Consider the following 26245-nt stretch of genomic DNA (forward strand, 5'->3'; position numbering starts at 1 on the left):
TTTTGCATTATACTCTTTTGCTGATCATGTATATCACATATTTTTCATATGTTAATAAGGTGGACCCAAAACTCGTGGACGTGGATGTCTCAAAGGTTATAAAGCAGCCATCAAGAGAATTAAGAGTGGCTCTCAGAAATTAAAGATCAACTTTGATTCCTTGCTGGGAGGCCCATATGGGGAGAACAGTCGCACATTTGTGGATGAGATTGTTATGTTTACTAGAAAAAAAGGCCCCACTTATAGGAGTGCAATCGTGGAAGGATGTGAAGGACACTGTGAAAATAGCAATAGTAGAAGACATGCTGGTAAGTCAAGTGTTTTCTTTAGCCGAATGTTATGAATTCAATACTTCTATTTACTGTTCTAACTGTTCTATTTGTCTTTCCATTCAAATAGAAAATTTGGGACTTAGATGACATTGAAGATGCTAGTGAAAAGATCTGGGCAATTGCCAAAGACAGGTACAAGGGGTGGAGAGCTTCATTTAGTTCGACATACAAGGCATACTCCACTGATGCTCAACGGATGAAGAACAAGCCTGAAGATTTAGACAACGTGGAGTGGTATTACTTGATCCAATATTTTGGAAGTGAGAAATTCCAGGTTAGTGGTGTTTTATTTCTTTTGTAATTCCACTACAAGATATAATGTGATTAACAGAATGGTTGAACACCTTTTGTAGAATATTAGCGCCAAGAATGCTGAAAATCGACAGAAACAGAAGACTAAGCATCTTATGGGATTGAAACCATATTCCCAAATCAGTTTTGAAATGGACATTAACTAATCTGATTACTTTCTACATTAACTAATCTCACTTTTTAAATGGACATTGCTTAATGCTAAATTGTTGCCACATTAGAGAAACAAGGGTAATGGCCAACAGCCTACTGATCTGCAACTTTGGATGACTACACACACCAAGGACGGGCAATGGTCAAATGAAGATTCTAGAGATGTCTATGTGAGTTCTTGTATATGATTGCATCTTTAAAATTTTTGCCTGTTTCAAACTTATTTTGGAACTGTTTGAATTTACGTGCTCCTAATTTATTTCTCGTGTTTCACTTAGGAAAGTGCATGCATCCAAGTTACAGAGGCAGAAAAAGGGATGGATAGGCCCTTCCTTACAGTTGAGGAGGAAAACACAGTTTTCCAACGCAACAACTCTAAAACTCTTGGAACAAAATCATATAGGTGTCATGGACGTGGATACATGGCAAAAAATCCAACACGAAGCGCTCTACTGAAACAAAGAGAAGAAGATGCAGCCCGTTATGAAGTTTAAGCCCGACAAGAAAGAATGCAGCACCAAAAAGAGGTTGAAGAATTAAAAGAAAAGTTTGAAAGTGCAAATTCAGCAAGGGAAAGAGATAGGGAAGAAAATAAGAAACAAATTGAAAAAATGAGGGATGAATTCCAGTCAACACTACAACAACAAATACAATTAGCATTGCAGCAGGTAATAACTTTCGACCACGGTTCTCCTTTTATTGGCTCATCCATTTTAGCTAATATTCCTTGTCTTGGGCTGTGTAGGCTATCCCAGGACTCATCAACACCACAAAAGTTCCAAGCGGCCCAAGTGTCGACAACAACTTCATCACACCACAACTTATAGAGGATGAAGCTATAAAGGTAATAGAAATGCAACATGGTTATTACCTACAAAAGATGCAACATGGTTACATGTAAAATGCAACTTGTTTATATCAAAGCTTTCATTTTTGCAGAATAATGAACCATCAAGCGTGCTAACCACAGAAAAGGTAGTTCATGACACTGCCATGACAACCAAGACTAGTGCAACTAGGCCTCTTTTCCAGAAAAAGATCGGTGCCAATGCGCCATTGACCCAACTATTGAGGACTCGTAATCAGAAGAAAAAGCATCAGGTATGAATACCAATGTGATTTCATTTTGAAATGGTGGGTATTATGCTATGTTATTTCAATATAATTCATCAAACTTGTGGGGACATCATCTCAAATGGTATATGATATTCTTGCAGAGTGTTTCTTAATTTAATTACTTATATATTTGCTTTGTCGCTATGGTCATTTAATTTGTATGTGATTAGTTATTCCTCACTTAATAACCAAGGTTCCTATATTAAATTAATAAATTTAATGTGTGTTCATGAATTGCAGGAAAGCGCGGACAATCAAAATATTTAGAGAAAGCTTGATGCCTATATGCTGGTGATGGGCAGCTGGTGATGGTGCCGATGGGGCATGAAGAGATCAATAAGAGAACTCATATTTATTTATATTTTATTATGCCAACCATAGTTGCAAACTTGTCGTAAGAGAGGATATTTTTATTCTGTTGAGATGATGTTTATTTTAGCAGTACATTGGTTATTGTGTTATTACTCTGGTTGAGACATATATTTGAAGTTAATGAAGCTTTGAGTTCTTAGATGTGATGATGAGATCTATATCGATGGCATAGTTATTTTGTAATAAGAACTATATTTCTACCTACCAAAAGAAATTAAAAAGGCACTGGCCAAAATGCCCTCGTTGCAACAAACGCAACCTGTGTTTCTAGTTGCAATATATATTATTGCCACAAACTTTGCGTGTCGATATAGGACGTATCTACCACCAATAATGATTCATTGCATTTTCCATCTATTACCACGAACAATGATTCATTGCATTACCTTTTATTGCCACCAGCAAATGAACGTGACAATTATGACTATAGCGACAAAATTTGTTACGTTGCAATATTTATTTTATGCAAGGGACCACACTTCATGGAAATATTGCCGTATTCCCATGTAACTATGGGGTGGTAATAAAGCTATTTTGCGACAAGTTTGCTCGTGGCAACACTGTTGTATTGGAGCCATGTTTTTCATTGCAAGAGTAACTCATGCAACCATTCTGCTGGTCGCAATATCCATGCTTGCAACGACATCGCGGTTGCGCTAGTTTTTCTATGTGCGTTGCAAAACCACCATATTGCAACACCACATCCACAAGGATGCAAAAACCTATTGCACCGTTCCAAATGCAACCACATATCCACGACCATACATAGATGCAATTAATCCATATTGCATCCAAAATAGCCATATTGCAACCCAATATAGGCGTCACGACAGAGCTGGATCCTACCTAAGACCTTGACCAGAATACTTGATAACCGAAAGCAGATCCTTGATTGAGCTCCAACATAGACTAGGCGACGCATTTTCTTACCAATACCATGGGATAAATCATCAAGCCAAATGTTTCATCACTTTGTTCATCTTTAAATGCCTACCACATTTAGTTACCTACAATCTTGTTTTCCTTAACTTTCATATCCACACTGCTACCTCTCTTAGGCAAATATGTACTCACTTTCTGTGTGTGTGAATGAAATTCTGTGTGTGTGATATGGAGTATGGAGTCCTCGCTTTTAGAATGAGTTGTGTACTTTTTCATCATTTGTTTTGTCAATTCTAATGATCTGTACATGACACTTTTACTGTTATACGCTAATGAATTCTGATGAAACTTGATCCTATCATACATATATTTAGCACTATCTACTGTCTAAATTCTCATTCCATCAAAACTCCCCACCGAGCGGAATGTCAGCACAAAAGAACAAACTATTCACATATACATATAATTTCTCCTTTTTTAAAAGAAAAAGGAGTACACCCCCTCAACAAAAGATTGTGGTATTCATAGTATCTTATGAAAATTCTATCATTCGAAAAATGCCCATGCGCCCCATAATATGCGTAGAATATTCCAAGCTAAAGGGTCATTTTATAATAATAGTGTACAATTTGGATTTTTCTACCTAGCCCACACTTCCCTCATGGTTGATGACACCTCTGATGTAGGGGCTCATGCTACCCTCGTGATCTTCATCGGAACCTTTGACCGCTTCATAGAACCATCAACCCTTGTCCCTACCTAGATCGGGTTGAAACCTCATACATCGAAGGTATTCAACGCGTTCTCTTGATTATCCTTCATTCACCAACATCTTTGACTACCTCACTCCGGACCTTTAGCATTCGCACTACCGATGTTATTCCAAACATTGATCGAATGTTATGATCTCTACTGTAGGTTTCTCTGATCTTAGCTACAACCTTCATCTGGTGCTTATTGAAGTTGCGATCCCCCAACAACCACTAAAAAAATAAGAGGTTTCTAATCTCCGCCTCTTAATTCCTGTTTGCGCCCACCGATTACCACCGACCAAACATACCACTATTGTACCTAGGCATAGTTTTAATGCTGGAGGTCTAAGTCTCTTAAAATGCAAATCTTAAATAGGATATCCAAGCTCATATGGCTTCTTTAGATAATAGAATGCATGGAATGGATTTGCATCAATGAAATTGATTCCTACATAATATTAAAAATCTTCATTTATGGTACTAGCCATATCTTAGCTGTTCACCCAACCTCTATTCCATATATGTAATTCACAATATATGCTAAACCTCAACCTGCATTCCATATAAGCAATTCACAATATATGCTAAACCTCCAATCGTGCTCCCCTAGAAGCCAATCTCTCCATGGCCACCACTGAACCTATTGCTGCTCTCAACCCAACCCCAGCCGCCGCCGTTCAGTATCGTGGTGTTTCGATGCTGCCAGACGGCAAGTGGCGTGCCTGTATTGTCAATCGAGACGGTGAGACATTCAACATCGGCAAGTTCAAGACGGCGACGGCCGCAGCACTCGCACATGACCGTGCGATTCTCGCTGTCCTAGGTCCAGCCACATCTGAGGCAGTGCTCAATTTCCGCGCCGCATTTAGCGACACAGAGCTGCGGTTCCTAAGCGGTCGCCATGCGCCGGCACGCCCTTCAAGAGTGGTCGCCATGGTGCGACAGAGCGATGATGGAAGCTATGATACGGAGCTATCCCGATTTGCAGAGCGCGCATTTGATGCGTATATGGATCCAGATCTGGCAATCGATGTGGCAAACTTTCGGCTCGCAAATCGTGACATGCTCCATCGTCTCATGGAGAAGGTTGCCATTGCTGCTGGCGCCAACGCCAACCAGGAGACGCATGCCAAGGCCAAGCTGGATGCCGAGAGGGAGGCATTTGTGCAGGTCGCCAAGAATAAGGCCACAGATGAGCTGTGGGTTGAGAGGTACCACCATCGTCGGGAAGCGACTGGCCATACATTTGAGGACGAGAACAGGTGGCCTCTAGTGGTGCCCATCGATGATGTCCCTGTGGACTGGTCCCCTGGAGAAGAGCTGATCTACCTGCCTCATGGTAGTAGCTATGTTGATGAGATGATTCTGTGAAATGGCCTAATCAAGAACACAAAACCAGATGCATACATGGATGATGATTTTAGGATTTGTTGCTTGCTAAAGTGTAATAGGTAGATCTCGTGTTGAATTAAATGTGCTAATGCAATGTACCATTGTGGCTGTAGCAGAAGTATTGCACCTTTGTTTGATTGAATTGCATACCTACAACTTGAGAAACTTTGTGTTTGTATTCTCTCCTTTAGCTCCTACTAGATTTCAAGTGACTTAAAGTATGGAAGTTTTCAAATAATAGTGTAGTGGGCACTTGATGATTGTTTTCTACCATATCTGTCTTAGCGGGAGGATAAATAAAGTTTAATCTCAAGTATTACCATTATATTAAGCCATTGCTAGTTGATGAATATTACAAATATGTATGGAGAAGTTCCTGCTAAAGGAAACATCAAAAATGAGTTTATATACATGACAATATAGGGGAAAAGTTGAAAAGCTAACATAAAAGATACAATGTGTATAATATTCACTTAGAAGAACCTATCTATGACACGTTTTAATTGTAGGCTCAAAAAGTCTTGTTGCAATACAAAACCTCCAGCTTGCATAGAAGTCAAATCATCCATTGCCACCCATCTTCGCTGGCAGATGCAGCCATGTGTAATTCAAGTCTCCACCATCCACCTCACAATCCATATCTAACCCTTTGTTTTTCCTTATTTTTCTTTGGTTAGTGGCTTCACGGTCCTTGGTGCCTCTCTCTTCTCCTTGTAGATCCCTGTTGCTTCTCTTATAACATACATCTAGATTGGGTGGCCTTAGGTTAGGAGGAAAGATATGGATAAAGTACAAGGGGATGGCTGCAACCAGCCAGCAACAAACCATAGAGAAGGTGGAGGCAGCCACCATGATACCCTTATAACATGGGTAGGTGCAGTCTACATAGGTGTATATTCCTATATTCCCGATTCCTTTTATGGTGTTATAAGATAGAATAACTTGTTCTATGCTTTAGTTCATCAGTGACAAATGACGATCTACAGGCGATTCTATTGCTAATTAAATTATAAAATACAAAGTGCTCACTAAATTTTTAAAGATACGTGTTGCTGCGATATTTCTAGAGCAATGCAAATGTTAACTAATCTAAACAATTAGAGATCATATTAATATGGTCTCAAATTAATAAATATGTAACTAGCTGCCTCCTAAAAGGTGCTTCGATTGAAGTAGTAGAGCTAGTTTTCATATGTACCTTGCTGATGCACAACCATAGTCTTCTGTGTGAGAATTCCAAGTGTCTATTCGGAGTTCTGAATTATTCAATTTATTGTATGGTTCTCTTGTTTGCATAATACCTGCCTATGTCTTCATCCTTTGCTTCACAATCTTCGCCTTTTTATTTTCTTATGAATTTTATCATTTCAACTTGATGAAAACCCTTAATTTGTTGAGGCCTGCTTTATTACCATCTTCACCTCGGTCATCATCTATGTTATCTCCTCTTCTTCATGGAACTCCTAGTACCCCAGGAACAAATAGGCCCAAAAACTTCATCGATTTACTACAAAAGGAGTAGGATTTACACCCATTCTAGTTCCAACTTGTACGATTATATTGTAAAAATGAATTTCTTTCTAATACCACATACAATTTTTTATCTTCAAAGTTATTTCAATTGATAAACCTCATAACTAATTCATATGTCATTATTGACTTAGTATTTATAAAATGATCTAATTATGAAAGAACCATTTGCATGTAAAGACCAGATTATGGCGTCCCACCCTTAGTTAAATTTATTTTCATAACTCGAACAAGATAGACTGTGCCATTCCAGCAGCTTCTTCCCCACCACTAATGCTCTCCTAAAAGAAAGGTTTAGCAGGGTTGTGCTATGTACCTCGACCAATGTGGAATATTACAAATTTTGAAGTAATTGCTAAACTTATCTAGCCAGATCTTTGAACCAGAGCGAACAAACATAGGAAAAGTAAGCTTAGGCATAACATTATGACTTATGAGAGAATCCAGGAGTATATGTCATTCCTAATTTTAGATCGATTTGGTCGGGAGTAGGATCCCCCCTGTCAATTGGTGCCTTTCTCTTTTCTGAGCGAGTAGGAGTAGGGAATCCACGTCCTTATCCAATTCAGAGAGGAGTTTGGAATCCATGGCGTCCCAATACGCATTGGCGGAGTTGCAAAGTTTGAGAGGATAGGAGTCTGGGACAGGGAGTCCCAGCTCAACCTGGCGCTAATGTCGTCTGACCATTGCTCGAGTTCTTTGACTATATTCGGGAGGAGCTGGTCGTCGAGTTCATCCATGAACTTGTCGAAATCTCGATTAAATCTTGCCTCAGGAGTTTCTTGCTCCTTAGCCTCTTTTGGTTGGAGGACACCCTCTGCCAATTTGATGTCGTCAGAGAGGGAGAGCTCGACTTGGTCGATACTGGAAAAGATATCACCCATACACGGATGCCATGGGCTAAGCTTATCAAGTCCCTCGTTGTCCTTGTTGCCTTGATGGCAGAGGGTGGCCTATGCTAGTTCGAGGCACTCGACGATATTGTGTGAGACGTGATCGGCCACCTTGATTAGATCACTGTTGTCTATTCGAAGGTGAGGGATCGACTTGAGGTTGTCCAATTAGTTTCTGATTAGATCAGAAAGTTGAAGTCGATTGAGGTCGTTGGCTAGCTTATTTGCATTGTCATTGCGAGCTATGGCGGATGCCTCTGGATTCGCCGGTTTGGCGAGGTGGCTGTTGAAACCGCCTAGTCCATCATCGAAACAAGTGGTGTTCCACCTTAGTCCTAACTTCCTCTCGGCACGAGGAAAGGCTAAGTGTGGGGGTCTTGTTAATAGCTGTTAACACCAAATTCGATAATCAAATCCTGCATAAAATAAAAATGCAAGCACGAACTAACATTACAATAAGGCCGTTATCTAATGAATTTCACCAATGTTGGTCTAAAAAAATTTGCAGGTGCATTTGAGCTAAAAAAATGCATGAAAAACGCAAGCGAGATCCAAGCTACAAAATTTCGGCCAAAGAGAAGCACGTGAATCCATGGGCCCACAAACTAAACCAACCTGCAAACTTGCCATGCACGAAAATATGGATAAAGGGCCCACATATTAGCCTCCTGGACAAAGGTGGTGGCCACACACCCCTCGTCTTCAACTTCCACGTGATCCTCCCTGGTGAAGTCTAGAAGGCGGTTGTGCATGCCCAGAGCTGAATTACTGGCCAGAACCGATCTATCCAAGCCTATAAATACTAGATGGGGGTGGGGGTCATTTAGACACACACTGCACATTCACTCCTCTTGAAATCTCACTCTCATACACGAGCTCTAGGCTCATTCTAGAGTTGTACCATTGCCTTTAGCGGTGTTAGAAAATAGGGAGAGAGTGAGGGAAAGTTCGGGAGGTGCTGGGTTTGTTGGCACTCAGCACTCTCCACCAGCTTGTACCTCGACGAATGCTTATCAATCGTAGTAAGTATATATAAATTTGCAAGAGCACGAATACCATTGTATCACCTCAAAGAAATTTACTTGGGGTACTCACACGCCTTCTGTTGGAGGCCAAAATTGGCAATAACCGAGGCCGACCTATCTGGCTGGTTGGGCCGACCGGTCAGACCGGTCTGGGCCTGTAATCCGAGTAGAGTTAGGGTTTTGTGTTTAGAGTCCTATTGTAATCCGACTTGAAAGGGGTACGTCCTCCCCGGCCTATAAATATAAAGGCTGCGGCCGATTGAGGGTTTGTAACCACAATCGAATCAATACAATCTCTTTTATCCTTTTCCTCAAATCCTATCTTTTCCAACCTATTTGATGTTCTTTGCTCGTCTCTACGGCATTCAAGGGTGTCTTGGGTGGCCTGCTGACCTAAGACAACCCTAGTTCTTTGAGCTTCGATGGGGTCCCTCCCGAGCTCGAGGTTCTAGGTTTTGCAAAGCTCTCTACGTCCAACCGGTCTGACCGGTTGGCATGACCGGTCGGATTGGTCACCGGTGATCTTCGCTGGTACTGTGATCGTTTGCGATCCGTGCGTTCTAGCACTCGCGTGTTGACTAGAAAAGCATCAACATACTTTTTGGCGACTCCGTTGGGGACTCAGGAGCAATCTACATCGGTTCCAATGGCCGGTGAAAAGGGAGACGCTTCCAAGGTAGATCCTGCGAACACCATCAATATCAACTACGAAGATCTGCCTGAAGACCAGCGTCTGAAGTTTGAGGCTGACCTCAAATGTCAGAACGAGGAGATCAAGGCGAGGATGCTAGCATTCTATGGGAAGACTCGGCAAGGCATGATCGAGAAGGAGAAATTTGTTATGCCATCGATCTCATCTGCTACACCACCACCGCCTGTTCCTCCAGTCGTCAATGTAAGCTCTTCTCCTCAAGATCTATACAGCATGTTATTATCTGATCTTGGGAAGAAGATCCATGATGCGCAACTATCCATGCAAAATACTTTGATTGATCTTTCTGAGCGTATGGATAGGATGGAGAAGGGTAAGACTGTAAATACCGCATACTCTACTAAAGATCTTCCCCCTAGACCGGCAACTCCTGCATCTACAGTTAATGTGAAATATGGGATGCCACCGAATTATTTTGCTGGGCAGTCACCACCGCCGGGCACAGTTCGGCCACAGAGGGCCGAACCGACCAGATCGGTGCTCCGGCGGCGGGAGCGGTCGAACCAGTTAATCAGACCGGTCAGACCGGTGCCATGGTGATGGCCTTGGTGTCTACTTCAGCGCTCGCGCCAATTCCGAGTTCGGCTGCTGCTGGCCGAACAGATGAATTGGAGGGTTCTACACCACCATATACCACCAAATCATATGGCGAACCACCTTTCCCACCCGCTATGCCACAAGATGTTTGGGATAATTTGACAAAAAATAATCCCCATTACGCTACACAAACGATGAGTATTACTGAACCAGCAACTAATCGTCTAGCAACTAATGCCCAAATGTTTAGTAGTGGGAATTACGAGGTCGATCTTGCTAGGATGAGGGCAGATTTGAATACTTTGCTTGGCACCAAACTTAGTCAATTGGGTATAAATCCTGGTAAAAATCAGTTGTATCAAAGACCATACCTCGATGCTTACAATTTGGTTCCTTATCCTATGAGGTGGTGTGTTTCCGATTTTATTAAATTTAGTGGGGACGATAATTAGTCAACTTGGGCGCACATAAGTCAATATGTTGCTTAATTGGGTGAGGCTAGTTCTAGTAACTCTTTGCGAGTTCGTTTATTTTCTTTATCATTAACTAGAACTGCTTTTTCTTGGTTTTCTACATTACCCCCAAATTCGGTCCGCTCTTGGAACGACTTGGAACAAAAATTTCATGATCACTTTTATAGTTGGGATAATGAAGCAAAATTGACGGATTAGACATCGGTTAAGCAAAATAGAGATGAATCGGTATCCGATTACTTCAAGAGATTTAAAGAAGTAAAAAACTGATGCTTCAATTTGTCAATTTCTGATAAGGATTTGGTAGATGTTGCTCTTAATGGTTTGCGCTCATATTTAAAAAAAAGCTCGAATGGTTTGATTATTATAATCTTAATGCTTTGCAACTTCGGGGGATGAACCAAGAGTATAAAATTAGGAATTCCAAAGATGCATATAAGCCTCATCGTTCTAATACTCATGCGGTTGAATATAATTCTGATTCTTCAAACGATAAGGATAATGAGGTTTACACTGCTGAGTTTGTTTGGCCATCATCGGCCAAACCATGTTCTTGTGCATCACTAAAGCCGACTCAAAATGGTCGGAAGAAATAGATGAAATTTACATTTGATGTTTCCAAATGTGATCATATTTTTGATGAATTATTATGTTTGGGACATATAAAGATTTCTCATATTATACCGCCGCTTGAGTTAAAGTGGTGTGCATATTGTAAATTTCAAAATTCTCATTCTCATATGACTAATGATTGCAATGTATTCCGTCGCCAGGTTCAATCGGCCATGAATGAAGGATGATTGATTTTTCTTGAGACGAAGATTGACAAGACACCATTTCCTGTTCACACCAACACACATACTATAGATCTAAACAACGCCAAGGTGTTAATTCGGCTTGAACAAGCCGAAGGAGCTAAGGGCAAAAATATGGTGATTGGTGAGACAAGGCCGAAAAATATCGATGACAAGATTCTGGCCAGGGAAGTGGTGCTGAAAAATGCTCCTGATGGTAAGGAATTAGTAAAAATTACTATCAAAGCTCACGTGCCCGGGAGGCAAGAAGGTTCTTCTTCTGCTGCAAGTCAGCCTGCTGTCTAGGACTGACCCGTCAGACCGGTTTCACCGACCGGTCAGACCGGTCCATCCCAGGGCCGACCGAAGACCGTCAAGCCTAAGCGCTCGGAAGTGGGTACTTGGAAGCAGAATGTCCAAAGGATCATGGAAGGGTTGCTACTCAGAAACCAACTTTTGACCAGCTTCTGAACAAGTACACAAAGACCGTTCAAAAAGATCGGCCGCTAAAAAGGAGATCTTGGTCACCCCCGCGTCGAGCTGGTTCCCCAATAAGGGAAGGACCTAATAAGCGCAGAGGTGATGTTGTTACCGTGTTCCCTCCCCAAAAGGCTTATGCTACTATGCCGTGGATGCCTCCGGCATCAAATGCTATGAATTTGGTGTGGGAACACGAAGGAGTATGGATGCAATGCTTCCCCATGTCATATCCACCACATTATCATGGGGAAGGTTCTAGGACACTGGTACAAGACCGATTGGGCCCGCGCCAATCTCGTCAGCAGCAGAATGCTACACCAGTCAGACCGGTCTCAGTAGAGACCGGCTCAATTCCATCCTCTGAAGCAGAAGTATCGCATTAAGAAAAAATAAGATGAGGTTCACCCTATGCAAGTTGATTTTAGGAAGACTACTGCCGATGATGTTGTGAAAATCGGCGATGTAAATGTGGTAGTCAAATATGTTGGAAAGAAGCCAATGGTGTTTGGCAAATCAGCTCAAACTGATTCCCAGAAGCGTGTGTTGGCTAATGATTATGAGGCCAGCAGCAATGGCTCGGTGAACAAGTACCATCATCCTAGGTGGTGCTCGCCGGGTTTAAGCCACTCACAAAAGAGGAGGTTGTAGCGCCTGAGGCGCCAGGAGCAGAAGGAGCGGGAGGCCGAAAAGCTCAGGGATGAGCACTTCAACAATACCGGCCAATGGTTCCTCAAGGTAAAGAGTGGCGGGTCAAGTCCGCTGAGCAGTCAATAGGACCGGTCGAACCACCCCAGGTGACTGGTCTGATCGGTGTAGAGGACCGGTCTGACCACCAGGCGCAACCGGTCAGACTGGTCAAGCCTGTGGTTGAGTAGATGGTCGAAGTTAATACTTCGGCTTCGTGCGATGAAGTTCCAGCAGTTCCTGTAGCTTTGGGTGTTGAGGAACTGGTGGACTATGGGGCTTATCCAGAGCACAGCAACATGGAGATAAATGTTGTGCGTTTCTCCGAAGAATACTACGCTATTTTGGAGGAGGAGGAGGAGGCGGCTCATCTTGATTTCGGGCCACGTGAGGCTGTATTCCAGAAGCCTAAAGAATCGAACAATCACTTGAAGGCCCTCTATATGAGGGGACATATCAATGGAAGGCCAATTTCTCGTATGCTTGTTGATGGAGGGGCGATTGTAAATTTAATGCCCTATTCGTTGTACAAGAAGCTTGGGCGGATGGATGAAGAGCTGATCAAGACAAACATGACGGTCAGCGGCGTGGGTGGAGGCGACCCTATTGGTGCTAAGGGGTGGCTCCATGGAGTTGACCGTGGGGAGCAAGACGCTAGCAACAACTTTCTTCGTCTCCGAGGTGCAAGGTAATTTCAGTTTGATACTTGGACGTGATTGGATTCAGGCCAGTCAATGTGTGCCTTCTACCTTGCATCAAGTAATCATTCAGTGGATCGGCGATGAGATTGAAGTGGTCCATGGTGATACTTCATCCTTCATTGCAACCGCCGATTCCAACACTGTTGGGGTGCATGATGATATTAAATGTTTATTGGGATTGGATCTATCTGATTTTGAGCTGACCAGTTGCACCAAGGACGGGTTCGTGCCTGCTACTTTAAAGCCGATGGAGAATCGGCTACATTATTGCGAATAAAGATGAGTGTAGCAAGCAACTCAGGCGAGACCAGTCAAACCGGATATCCATACCGGTCAGACCGGTCAACAGACCGGCACATAGAGCCGACCGGTCAGACCGGTCAGTTTAACTGGTCAGACCGGTCTGATGCAGACTGGTTGTTGGAGAGGATTGAGCACTATCGGTCTCGGACGAACCATATGTGCGAGGCCATTGAAGACATCGAAGACATGGATAAGTTAGGCCAGGGGTTTACGTCGGCTGATCCTTTAGAAAAGATAGATATTGAAGATGGTAATATTCCTATGCCGACTTTTGTAAATGCGATTTTATTGATTGAATATAAAGCCGACTTAATAAAGTTGTTAAAAGAATATATTGATTGTTTTGCATGGAGTTATTCTGAAATGGCTGGTTTGAGTCGTGATTTGGTTGAACATCGGCTGCTGATTAAAGCCGATTTTAGACCTTATAAACAACCTGCTAGGCGATTTTATCCTGCTATGAATGACCGAATTAAAGAAGAAATTAATTGCTTGCTAGAAGCTGGATTTATTCGGTATTGTCGATATGCGGAGTGGATCTCTAATATTGTGCCTGTTGAGAAGAAAGATTCGGGCAAGATTAGAGTGTGCATTGATTTCAGAAATCTTAATAAAGCTACTCCTAAAGATGAGTATCCGATGCCTATTGCCGATATGTTGATTAATGAAGCTTCCGGACATCGTGTTATTAGATTTTTTTTGATAGTAATGCCGGTTACAATCAAATATTTATGGCCGAAGAAGACATGTCCAAAATGGCCTTTAGATGTCCGGGATTTGTCAGTTTATTTGAGTGGGTTATTATGACTTTTGGTTTGAAAAATGCTAGTGCTACTTATCAAAGAGCTATGAATTTGATCTTTCATGATTTACTCGGTGTTATATTGGAAGTTTATATTGATGATATTGTGATCAAATCGGCCGGTTTGGGTAATCATTTGGCTGATTTGAGATTTGCTCTTGAGAGAATGCGGCGGTATGGTTTAAAGATGAATCCACTCAAGTTCTTGGGTTTCATTATTCATGAGAAAGGCATAGAGATTGATCCAAAATGGGTTGAAGCCATGAAGCGTGTTGAGGCTCCAACTTGTAAGAAAAATTTGCAAAAGTTTCTAGGCAAGGTGAATTACTTGAGAAGATTTATATTTCACTTGTCTGGGAAGAAGGATTCTTTTACTCCTATTCTTCGGTTAAAAGATTGTTGGCGCCTACCAGCGTTACCACCGGGAAAACAGTGATGACGCCCACAGACGCCAATTGGAGTGGAAGGTATTTCATGAACCACGAATAAATCCGCAAGCGCACGGTATACCGCTGTAGCATTTTACCCGGGAGTATACCGGGGTGTCATTTATATTTCCACAGAGAAGGTGGTGAGTGAAGAGATATAGACTAGTTGATGAACTTTATCTAGATTGCATAAACAGGGGTAAGATAGATAACATGGTAGGATGTAGGGTGACACACACACAACTACCCTCAAGGTAAATAAATAAAAGAAAGGAAAAGATGCTTTAGGCCGGGAGCAAGGTAGAAGTTAGAGCTCGAGTCAACTGTGCTAGGCTAGCTATATCTATGCCATCTTATGGCTAGATCGTCAGAGATTAAACTACAAAACAGGGAGACCGCTATCGAAGCAACGGAAGAAGCCCGTACACCCCGGCGGCTTTATGCATCTCCTACCCCCCATACCGAACGTGGAAGATTACTAGGGCTCGAACAGTGCTGTCACCACCTGCCAGCTAGCTCTATAAACCGTGGGTATAGTTGACATCCAGCAACTCTTAGCTAATCTAGACACCATGTCTACACTAGTAAGCGATATTCTAGTGTCCCGCGCGGAGCCCCTACCCTCCGGATGGACAAACATCACACTAGGGCAAACATACGAATACTAGAGTAGTTGATAGAGTTCTAAGGCCGATTTGTTAACCATCGCAAGCACAGGGCGATCATGCAATGCAAGCATTGAACAATAACGCAACCAGATCAAGAATCATATATCCGATAACTCAGAACATACTTCGAGCAGATATCGGTAACCATAGTCTAATTCTATTACAAACAACCAAATATTACAAGAGAGAGTTAGAGATGAACCCATACCAGAACTGTCGAGCAACTTCGGCGACTCGATGACCCCTAGACTTCTCCTAAACTCCACTAAGCCTAAAGACTATGCAAGGTGAGCCAAGAGAGGTAAGTGTATAGAGGTGTGTGTGTCTTCTCATTCTCTACCCCCCCGTATTTATAGCAGGGAGCCACGGGTGAGAAGCTGCCATTCCTCAGCAAACCGACGTTGTGAGCCAATCCCTAGCCGCCACATTACAAGATTAAGGCGGTGGGGCCCACGAGCCGGTCGGCCGACCAAGGTGGTCGGCCGGTCTGCTGGTGGCGCCAGCCGTCCCCAATCTTGTCTGTTAGGCTTGTCTGGGCCTCTTCTTGTCTGAACACTAGTATACGACTTGTCTTGAGTGGATTTGGGTTGGTTCTTGGGCTACACTTGGTCCAATTGAGCCTGAATCGACGCTCTGATATTTTCTGTGATTTTATGTCGGGCCAAAGTGTGCTTGCAACCTGCATATTAGCTCAAAAACACAACTTGCATTTTTTAGAAGGTGAAGTGTGGTTTAGAGACTTTATTGGATAAAGATGTGTGTAAGAAATGCAAGCTCTCATGATTTTCTGATCAAGTTGATGCTTGGAAATGGTCGTTAGTGAGCGTCAACAAAGATGAAACCAAATTTACTTGGGGGAAGAACAGCAAGAGTCATTTGAGAAGATTAAGAATTACTTGTCTTCACCACCAGTGCTTAAGGCACCTAGGAGAGGGATTCCTTTTAGGCTTTATGTGCCTGCCGAAGATAAAATTATTGGTGCTGTTTTGACTCAAGAAACCGAAGGGAAGGAGTATATCATTACTTATCTAAGCCGACGACTTATTGAAGCGGAGACAAGGTATACATTTATTGAAAAATTATGCTTATTATTATACTATGTTTGTACCAAGTTGAGATATTATTTATTATCTAGTACTTGCATAGTTACTTGTCAAGCCAATGTTATTAAGCATATGTTGCAAAAGCCGATTTTAAGTGGGAGAATCGGCAAGTGGGCTTATGCACTTGTGGAATAAGATTTGGCCTATCAGTCTTTGAAATCTGTGAAAGGCCAAATTGTAGCGGACTTTATTGTTGAACATCGGATTAGTGATGAACATGATTTAGAGGTCGGCTATGTTACTTGCAGACCATGGAAATTATACTTTGATGGATCGGTTTGTGATGATGGGAGAGGAGTTGACATTGGTAATGTTCTTATCTCTTGAAGTGGTGCTGTTTTTGAGTTATCAAACCGATTGAAAGAATTTTGCACAAACAATCAAGTTGAATATGAAGCACTTCTATTTGGCTTGGAGTTTTTGCAATCCATGGGCGTGAAGCATGTTGAAGCCTTTGGTGATTCACTTCTGGTGGTGCAGCAAGTATCCAAGGTATGTCAATATTACAATGGTGCTTTAAATGCATATCTTGATAAACGCCTTGATATTATCTCTTGCTTTGATGAATTTGTGATTCGACATATTCCAAGGGAAGAGAATGGAAAGGCTAATGCTTTGGGTCAGCAGGCATCTGGCTACAATGTTACAAACAAATATTTTAACATTAAAAAGTCGATGCCAATTAAAGCCGAGTCGCTGGTTCTGGACGAACCGGTTCGACCGGTCGCTGAGACCGGTCTGACCGCCAAGGGTGGTGAGAACAACAATTCGGCTGAAATGTCCACTCAAAAAGTTGAGGCCGAAGTGTAAGATTGGAGGGTGCCTATCATATCATATTAAAAAGACCCTAGTCATGGTGCAGAGAAAAATATTCGGCGTTTAGCATTTAAATATGTTTTGGTTGATGATGAGCTTTATCATCGGACCGCCGATGATATTCTTCTCAAGTGTTTAGGGATCGATCAGGCCCGTGTTACTATGGGAGAAGTACATGAAGGCATCTGTGGTACACATCAATCGGCTCCTAAAATGAAGTGGTTACTAAGAAGAGCTGGTTTTTATTGGCCAAGTATGATTTCGGATTGCTTTAGATATTACAAAGGGTGCGAAGAATGTCAGTGGTTTGGTGATGTTCAGTTGGTGCCCGCTGCATTATTGCATCCGATTGTTCAGCCTTGGTCGTTTAAAGGATTGGGTTTGGATTTCATTGGTCAGATTAACCCTCCTTCTTCAAAGGGACATCGATTCGTGTTGATTGATTTTACTAAGTGGACCGAAGCGGTTCATTTGAAGAATATGACACATAGAGAGGTAATTGAGTTCATTATGGAGCAATTATTCATAGATTCGGCATCCCTCAAACTTTGATAACAGATCAAGGTTCATCATTTATTTCAAAGGGGGTACGAGAATTTGCAGAATCTTACAAAATTAAGATACTCAATTTATCTCCATATTATGCTTAGGCCAATGGTCAGGCCGAGTTTAGTAACAAGATTTTGATAAAGCTTATCAAGAAAAAGATAGAAGAAAATCCTAGGAGGAGGCATGAGGTTTTATCCGAACAGTTATGGGCTCATCGGATATCTAGACATGGTGCTACTAAGGTTACTCCTTTTGAGCTTTTTTATGGTCAAGAGGTCATTTTACCCGTTGAGGTAAATCTGGACGCTTATAGATAGGCTAAACAAAATGATCTTTCCACAATTGATTATCATGACTTGACGATGGATAATATTTATGAAGTAAGCGACAAGCGGTTGCAAGCTTTGAGGGAAATTGAGAAGGACAAGCTTCAGGTGGCTAGAGCTTATAATGAAAAGGTAAAAGCCAAGTTTTTTTTAGATTGGTGAATTGGTTTGGAAGACGATTCTACCTCTTGGGACGAAGAGCAACAAATTTAGAAAGTAGTCGCCAAATTGGGAAGGGCCGTACAAGATTGTTGTCACACCCGTTTTTTTTTAAAAAAACTGAATGCATAATTATATGTATGTCAGGATCAAGTTTCATATATATAGCAACATCATAGTGGAATAATGGGCAACAATATCACATAAAAGAGACTTACAACACTAAACGACTATAAGAGACGCACAACTTCTCCTGGAAACGAAGACTCCACACTTCACAGGCTATCGACCGGGGGTTGCATACGCCTAGAACTCAGCAACATCTTCAGCTTCATTGCAACTTTCTTCTCTGAGCAGTGTTGGTATAGCAAGGGTGAGCACATGTCTTACTCAGCAAGTGTATTGGAAATAAATGGCATGCAAGGCTTAAAGCAAGGATATAGGCTGACTGAATAAAGCGATAAGCATTTTAAATAACAATTGAGCATTAACATCCTATTTACTAAATAATATATGAAACCATCCCACATTTATAAAAAGAAGTATATGTCTAAATAAACAAAGAGTGGAACATTTAACAACTGAATTAATCAATAATTTCCATTAAGTAGACATGTGAGGGTCCGAGCCGCTCTTGACCGTGAGCACGGCTGATATATCAGTTTTCACTCTGCAGAGGTTGCACACTTTCACCATAAGTCGCGTAAAAGTTCAAAAGAACTTTGGACCCAACCATGCTATGCTAGCTAGGCACAATACCGCACTTCCTTAGGTGTGATTGCATAGGGACGCTACGAGACCTTTACAAAGACTCCCTAACCAGTAGTAGCCCGCTAAGGTTTCAGCAGCTTCGTGAGTGAACCTCCCCAAACGCGTGACCAAAACCAAACAAAATGCACCCTTGGCAGGCAGCGAACCCTCATCACAGGTCCCCCTCATGCGCCTTTCGGTCAGCTACTAATAAACTAGAGACATCTAATTAATTAGCCAAGACCAGAGCCATGTAGTCCTTGTGGCTGCGCTGTTTTCCCGGGTGGTTCTCCATGGTTGATTTTAATCAAGTTCACCAAAATTTTCATATTGTTCCAAAAGATATTCATTAAAGTCTGAAGTCTCAAGTATCATTATTGTAAACCACCCACAACTATTATTTAGCAGCTAAGCAAACTACCCAAAAGATTTTGATAAAAGAAACCAGGCTATTCAAGGACATGGATAATCAATAAGGATAATAGGTACCCAACAACATTAATGCATGCAAGATTAAATTAAATGTTATTAGGACAAAGTATGATCAAGGAATATATTTGCCTTAAATCCAGATAATAACTACTCAGAGTCTTCAACTCTTGTTCTTGCATCTTTTCGTCTTCACGCTATCGAACTGTGTTCCTTCTACTCGCGACAAGCATCGGGACAAACATACAAGAAACAAACAAAACAAGCACAACTAAGAGAAAACCACTAAACAAAAGAAAAGCATAACAAGAAGGAACTAAAACCTGAAATCTACAAGGTAAACAAGGTTACATAGGCCAAAACTTGATTAACTGAGGTGTTAGAGCATCTCCAAGAGAGGCCCAAACACATCCCTCAAGCTAAAATTTGGGAGTAAAAGAGAAAAAATCCCCTCCAACAAATGCCCAAAAAGGTTCCCAATTATTCGCACTTCCCTAAACTGGAGGCGAATTGAGCCAGAAAAAGGGCGCTTCTCCGCGCTCCCAATCCGAGCTTCCCGCGCGCATTTCCCTAGTGGCGCCATTTTTTCCCGCCTGCACCGTGCGCTGCATTGAAATCACCCCTGTTGTGGCTCCACAACAGTTCAGTGCATGTCTCGTCTTCAGTTGCCAGGGGTACCTTCCAGGCCATCCAATCACCTCCGCCGGCCGCTCTGGGCGGCCTCGCCATCAACTATGCAGTCTAGCACCATCTGCAAGCAGCACTGCCTAGTCGCCGTGGGCAATCTCCGTGGGCAAGCCTGCTGCCGTCATTGACCCTGCAACCAAGCAACGAGGTAGGTCACCTACGCCAGACATGGCCCTTTAATTTTCAGAGAAAAATTGTATCAGTATCCTGCTAACTGAGGGTGTACTTTAATCTGCAAATTGAGGTTGTACATTAATTAATCTGCAAATTGAGGTTGTACATTAATCTGATGAAGCAATCTCTGCTAGTTGATTGACACAATCTATTGGTCAAGTAATAAAATATATTGCAAATTGTGTAGGATAGGGAGAGTTAGACTATCCAGTATCAAATTGGTTTGTCAGTGTTCAGGGACAGCAGTGGCTAGTAAACACCTACCTGCGTACATGTTTTGTAACTTCCGACATTGAACTTCTTTTGACTCATGTGCCTCTTGTACACTAAGAATATTAAATGTTTGCTAGAATTATTTATAATCTGTCATGATGTTATTCTCTCTCTTGTCATTTGAACAAGAATCATTAGTTGCAGTTCATACTAAGAATGGAAGGAGATGGGTATTACACAAACTTGATGAATGAAACTGAGGAGAACAATGCTGTGCCTTTCGCTTCTAGAAGCCCCCCTGCAGTGCAGCAAGCACCCTGTGTGGGCAATATTGGTAGCACGAGGCCAAACCAGAAGAGAGATAAAAAAAACTTTAGTGAGGAAGAAGATAAACTACTTGTAGCAGCATGATTAAATGTCAGTATTGATCCAATGCGTGGTGTGAATCAAACTCGCGGCGCATTTTGGAAGAGAATTTCTGATTTCTTTCATTCAAATAAGGAGTTCCCATCAGATTGTAGCCAAAGTTCACTTATCCACCATTGGTCAACTATTCAAGAATGTGTCAACAAGTTCTGTGCATCGCTTATCCAAATTGAGGGTAGAAGGCAAAGCGGTGTGACTGTACATGACAAGGTACTATGACATCATATGGCTTTCATTTGTATCTAACATATTATGTTCTTTCAATGTTGTAACTAACCTGAAATTTATTCTAGCTTATGGAGGCTTGTGCTTTCTACAAGGTAGAAGATAAAGACAATAAGTCGTTTCAGTTCATGCATTGCTGGAACCTGTTACGAACACAGCCAAAGTGGCATGACAGGATGAAGGAGTTGGCAGCTCAGAAGAATTCACACAAAAAATAGAAGACTGCAGCAGATTCAGTTCTTGGGATGGATTCTGTGGCAAATGGAAATGATGTCAATCGTGATGCAGACCAGAATGAGATTCCTGAGAGTGATGTTGGAAAGAAAAGACCAATGGGCAACAAGAAGGCAAAAGGTTCTTTGCGTCAAGGTGGAGGTGATGCATGCACAGAGGCTTTGGACCATTTGTGGGAAAAAAAGAAGGAAGCCAATGCAGAGAAGGAACTCAAGAAAGAAGAGAGATACAAACAATCTTTTGAACTAGAAAAGGATAAGTTTCAGCTAGAACAGGTGAGGGTTGCATATGAGCAAGTGAGGGTTCAGAACTAACAACTGAGGCTAGCAAATGAGGCAAAAGCTCTAGAGATTAAAGAAGCCGAGATGTATGACAAAAGAATGTTAGAAGAAGAACGAATTATGACGGTGAACACTAGTGGTATGCCTGGAGATCTACAGCAGTACTATAAGAGTCTTCGATCTGAGATAATGGCTCGCCGTGGGATCAGCAGCTGAGCTTGACTTTGTTAAACATGCATCAACTCTTTTGTTGAAGTTATCATTCCTAGTTTGAACCTATGCACTCATGTTTCTTTATTGTATGAATCATTTTCTTTATGGACCTGTTGCACTCCTAAATGTTTGAGAAAGAATCATGTGCGATTACTGTTACATCAAAATAAGTGTTCTGTTGTCAAATAAATGCATGAGCAATGTAGCATATATAGACAAATAATAAATTGGAAATCTGGAACTTTAGGAAATCTGAAAATTATATTTGACCTCTTGGCACAGTAGCAAATAAAGAAATAAAGTAGTCATCTCAATAATGTAGAAAATCAGAAACACAACACTAACAACAACTTAATATTTATCTGGATGATGTATCCACAAGTGCTCCACAAGGTCTTCTTGCAGTTGATTGTGAGTTTCATTGTCCCTTATCTTTTTGTGCGCCTTAATAAATTCCTCAAGATCAGGTGTAGGTTCATGGGAAGGTGTAACATTGTCACCACCGGATTCAAAACATTCTTCAGTATCCACTTCTCTCTCATCTTCAATAATCATGTTATGCATAATGACACAGGCTTTCAAAATGTATCCTAGTGTGATATCATCCCAAAAACGAGCAAGACCTCTAACAATGGCAAAACGAGATTGTAGCACTCCGAAGGCCCGTTCCACATCCTTACTACTTCTTGTGCTCTTGCAAAATATTTTCTCTTATTGCCTTGGGGGTGTGGTATGGTCTTGACAAATGTGGCCCAAGACGGGTATATGCCATCGGCAAGATAATATCCCATTGTATAATCATGACCATTTATGCTATAATCCACTTTAGGAGCTTGGCCTTCAGCTAGTTTAGCAAATAGTGGAGATTGATGAAGAACATTGATATCATTGTGAGACTCAGGTAAACCAAAAAAAAGCATGCCAAATCCAGAGATTGTGGGAAGCAACAACTTCTAAAATAATTGTAGGTTCAAGCACATGCCCGCAATACATATCTTGCCAAGCTGAAGGGCAATTCTTCCACTTCCAATGCATACAATCTATGAAACCAAGCATACCGGGAAAACCTCTTTCTTTTCCAAGTGCAAGCAATCGAGCTGTATTGTTATCATTTGGTGATCTGAGGTACTCGTCTTCAAAAACTTCAACAACAACTTTGACAAATCTTTTTAAACTCTCAATGATATTACTTTCTGCAATACGAATTTTTTCATCCATAGCATCTGCAGGTATTCCATAAGCAAGCATACGGAATGCTGCAGTAACCTTTTGCAAGCAGCTTAATCCTAGTTTGCCAGCTGCATTTCTCTTCTGCACAAAGTAGTCATCAGAAGCTTCTACAGCATGCATTATGCGTAAGTATAGGTGTCGATGCATTCTAAACATGCATGCCAATAAAAATATGAAAGCTATATTAGGATTTACTGAAGACAAATATGTACAAATATGAAATTCATATGCATAAGTAAATAGATTTGACAAATATGAACCTTCGTCTGAAGAAAATTGGGCCGTATGTAGGTTCTTCCGTGAAGTAATCCTGGTGCAATCTCCAGTGACCCTCATCTCTCTCGCGATCAATTACTTGATGCCCGACCACAGAACCTCCATGTTTGGGTGCATTGGCACTTTGATAATGATTATGAACGACATGTGCAACATCACAAAAAGAATTTGTCTTCCTCGTCAGAAGAAGAAGAGTCCAGAACCAGTTCCAACAGGGATTGATGATGATTCATCACTAATCACATAATGATGCGGTGCCGGCTGCCGCGAGCTCTATCGATCCCCGATGATGGCCCTCCACTGGTACCTTGCCCGTGTCGTCGGCAGCTCGCTGGACTTGTTTTGCGGCGACACTGGGCGTGCACTCACCGGCCTTGCCCTGCTCCTTGAACGAGAAGCTGTGTACGGCATGAAAATAGGATCGTATATGGACTAGGCAGGCAAAGCTCGTCAAAGCCCCTGGCCCAAGCGGAAGTCAGTTCAACCAAAAGCCATCTGGATGACATGGGCCAATTCAAATGTATTGGGAGCCAGCTTTTTAGGAAACTCTTGGAAAACGAGGTGAAAATTGGGTCCAATAGATGTGGAACGGCACCCAATATGGACATATTAGAGCAACTCCAGCCCAAGCCCTCATTTGGGCTCCTACTTCATATTTTAGGAGTTTAGGAGAAATTTCAACTCCAACAGAGCCTCTAAATGGACTCTCATTTTACATGGGCTCTCAAGACTACAGTGGCAGGCCCCTAGGAAAAGGAGGGTCCGTTCCTCCCTCCCATCTCGCTCTGCCCTCCCCCGACACTCCCCGCGCCGTCCGCCACGTGGTTGACCACATGGCAGGCGTTCTCGGCGTCGGGCGTGGCGCCGCCCGCGAACCGCGCGAGCACCGAGCGCACGGCGCAGCCACGCGCCATGCGTGCGCGGATGCCAGCACCGCGAGCTCCCACGCCTCAGTGGACGCCGCGACCGCGACCTCCGGCAGCGCATCCACCGCCGTTTTGACAGACCCCATGATGACCTGGAGCTCGGAGGCGGCCGACCATGGCGGCGCGCAGGCACCTGGCCCGGGTGCTGCGGTCGCAGGGGCTCCGCGGCACGGCGTATGGCTCCCTCGCGGGGGACGCGCCGCTGACGGAGCGGCTCCACCGGGAGGCCAGGTCCCGGCCCATGCCGCTGGGATGCCACGACGTCACGTCCCGGGCGATGCCGCTGTTCCACCAGACCATAAAGGAGCACGGTACGACACGTTGCTTTCGTCCCCCGGCTACTCAATCTTTCCTTGGCGCACCTCCCAACCCCTGCTCCTCCGGTCCGCCGCGGGGCCGTTAGGGCCGCCCAGCTCCCACGTGTCGCCGCCGCGGGACCAGGCTGGTAGCATCGGCCTAGCTCCTTCGTGCTGGCACCACAGGCCAAAACACCAGCGCCGCCCCTGCTCATCCACACCGCCGCGCGGGACATTTCTTGGTTTCGCCTGGATCCGCTTCGAGCTTGATTCACTCTATCCCCAAGCTCACAAGCAGGCAAGCCCCAAGTTCGATTCGCCACACCTCGATCTTGATTCGCTCTGCCCCGAGCTTGATTCGCTCATCATCGCTGCTGTCGGTGGCGTCTGGGGCCGAGAATGCATACACCCGGCTCCGCATCGACGAGCAGGCAGTGGGCAACTGCGCGCTACGGAATGACAGCGACGATACCGAGGAGGCAGATGAGGAGAACGCCGACGACAGGGAGGTGGAGCTCGAAGACGCGGTGGGTGACTGCGCGCTTTGGAACGACAGCGACGAGGCCGAGGAGGCGGATGAGGAGAACGCCGACGAGGAGGAGGAGGAGCAGGAAGACACAGCGGGCTCGGCGGCTGGTCGACGGCGTGATGGGCAAGGCGTCGGGGGCGCCGGGTTCGACGGCCGCGGACAGCGCGACGGGAAGATGACGGGGCGCCGATCTTGGCGGCCGCGGGATAGCCAAGCCGTCGGGGGAGAATGGACTATCAGGCTACCAGCGGATCCCACAAAATTGCAGGCTGAAATTTGAGAGGCCCACTGGAGTTGGGCTCTGATTTAGGCCCTTAATTTTTATAGACAGGCTCCTATTTGGAGAAATAGAGGGCTCATTTTGAGAGGCCCACTGGAGATGGTCTTAGGACTTGCTTTTTGAGCCTCTCTTGGAGATGCTCTTAGAGGACCAGCCTAAAAGATTTGCAAGACTCAGCAAACACTACTCGCATAAGAGATCAAGGGTAAGCTGAGAAGGGACATGGCCTGGGCTGTATTGAAAAGTACTAAAAGTTCTAGGGAGTTAGCAGCAAAAATTGCTAGACACATAAACCTAGCAGATATTTACCTTGTTTCTCTCGAGGGCTTGAAAACAACAACCCCACACCTCCCATCCATGGCTGACGGTGGTCCTGGTGCCCCAAAATTGCAGCGGATTCCTTGCATGAGGGACTCAAGTGAGTGGGGGAAATCAAAGAGGAGGCGGAGGGGGTTCCGTTTTGGGGCTTACCGGCGGCAGGGATCAGCGAGGCGGCCGGACTGGTGTGGGCATTTTCCTCTATCGACAGTTCGTCACTTGTCGGCCGCAGCCTCGGATCACGGGCCAATACTGTTACGCTGGAATCAGGAACTAGAGTGTTGACATCTTAAAGGGAAGAGGAGATTTCAGTACGAGGTGATGTGGGAGACACATGAGGAGTTCAGACCTTGGCTAGCAGATGTTTGGCAAGGGGAGAAAGCGCTAACACTTAATGATCTAAACCGGAAGCTGTCAGAAGCCGCAGGCAGACTAGCCGGTTGGGGAAAGCAAACGTTTGGGTA

At 43.4% G+C, this 26245-nt stretch overlaps 2 long non-coding RNA genes across 2 annotated transcripts; both read left to right on the plus strand.

Annotated features, from left to right (window-relative positions):
• The first annotated feature begins 833 nt into the window (after window positions 1-833).
• On the plus strand, window positions 834-1641 carry LOC120648655. The gene is made up of 3 exons (XR_005665024.1): window positions 834-967; window positions 1076-1465; window positions 1543-1641. It is a non-coding gene; the product is annotated as an uncharacterized LOC120648655 (long non-coding RNA).
• Window positions 1642-21047: 19406 nt separating this feature from the next.
• Window positions 21048-22085, plus strand: LOC120651109. The gene is made up of 2 exons (XR_005665928.1): window positions 21048-21183; window positions 21267-22085. It is a non-coding gene; the product is annotated as an uncharacterized LOC120651109 (long non-coding RNA).
• The last annotated feature ends 4160 nt before the right edge of the window (window positions 22086-26245 follow it).

The sequence above is a fragment of the Panicum virgatum genome, chromosome 9K (assembly GCF_016808335.1).
Source record: "Panicum virgatum strain AP13 chromosome 9K, P.virgatum_v5, whole genome shotgun sequence".
Classification (NCBI taxonomy): domain Eukaryota; kingdom Viridiplantae; phylum Streptophyta; class Magnoliopsida; order Poales; family Poaceae; genus Panicum; species Panicum virgatum.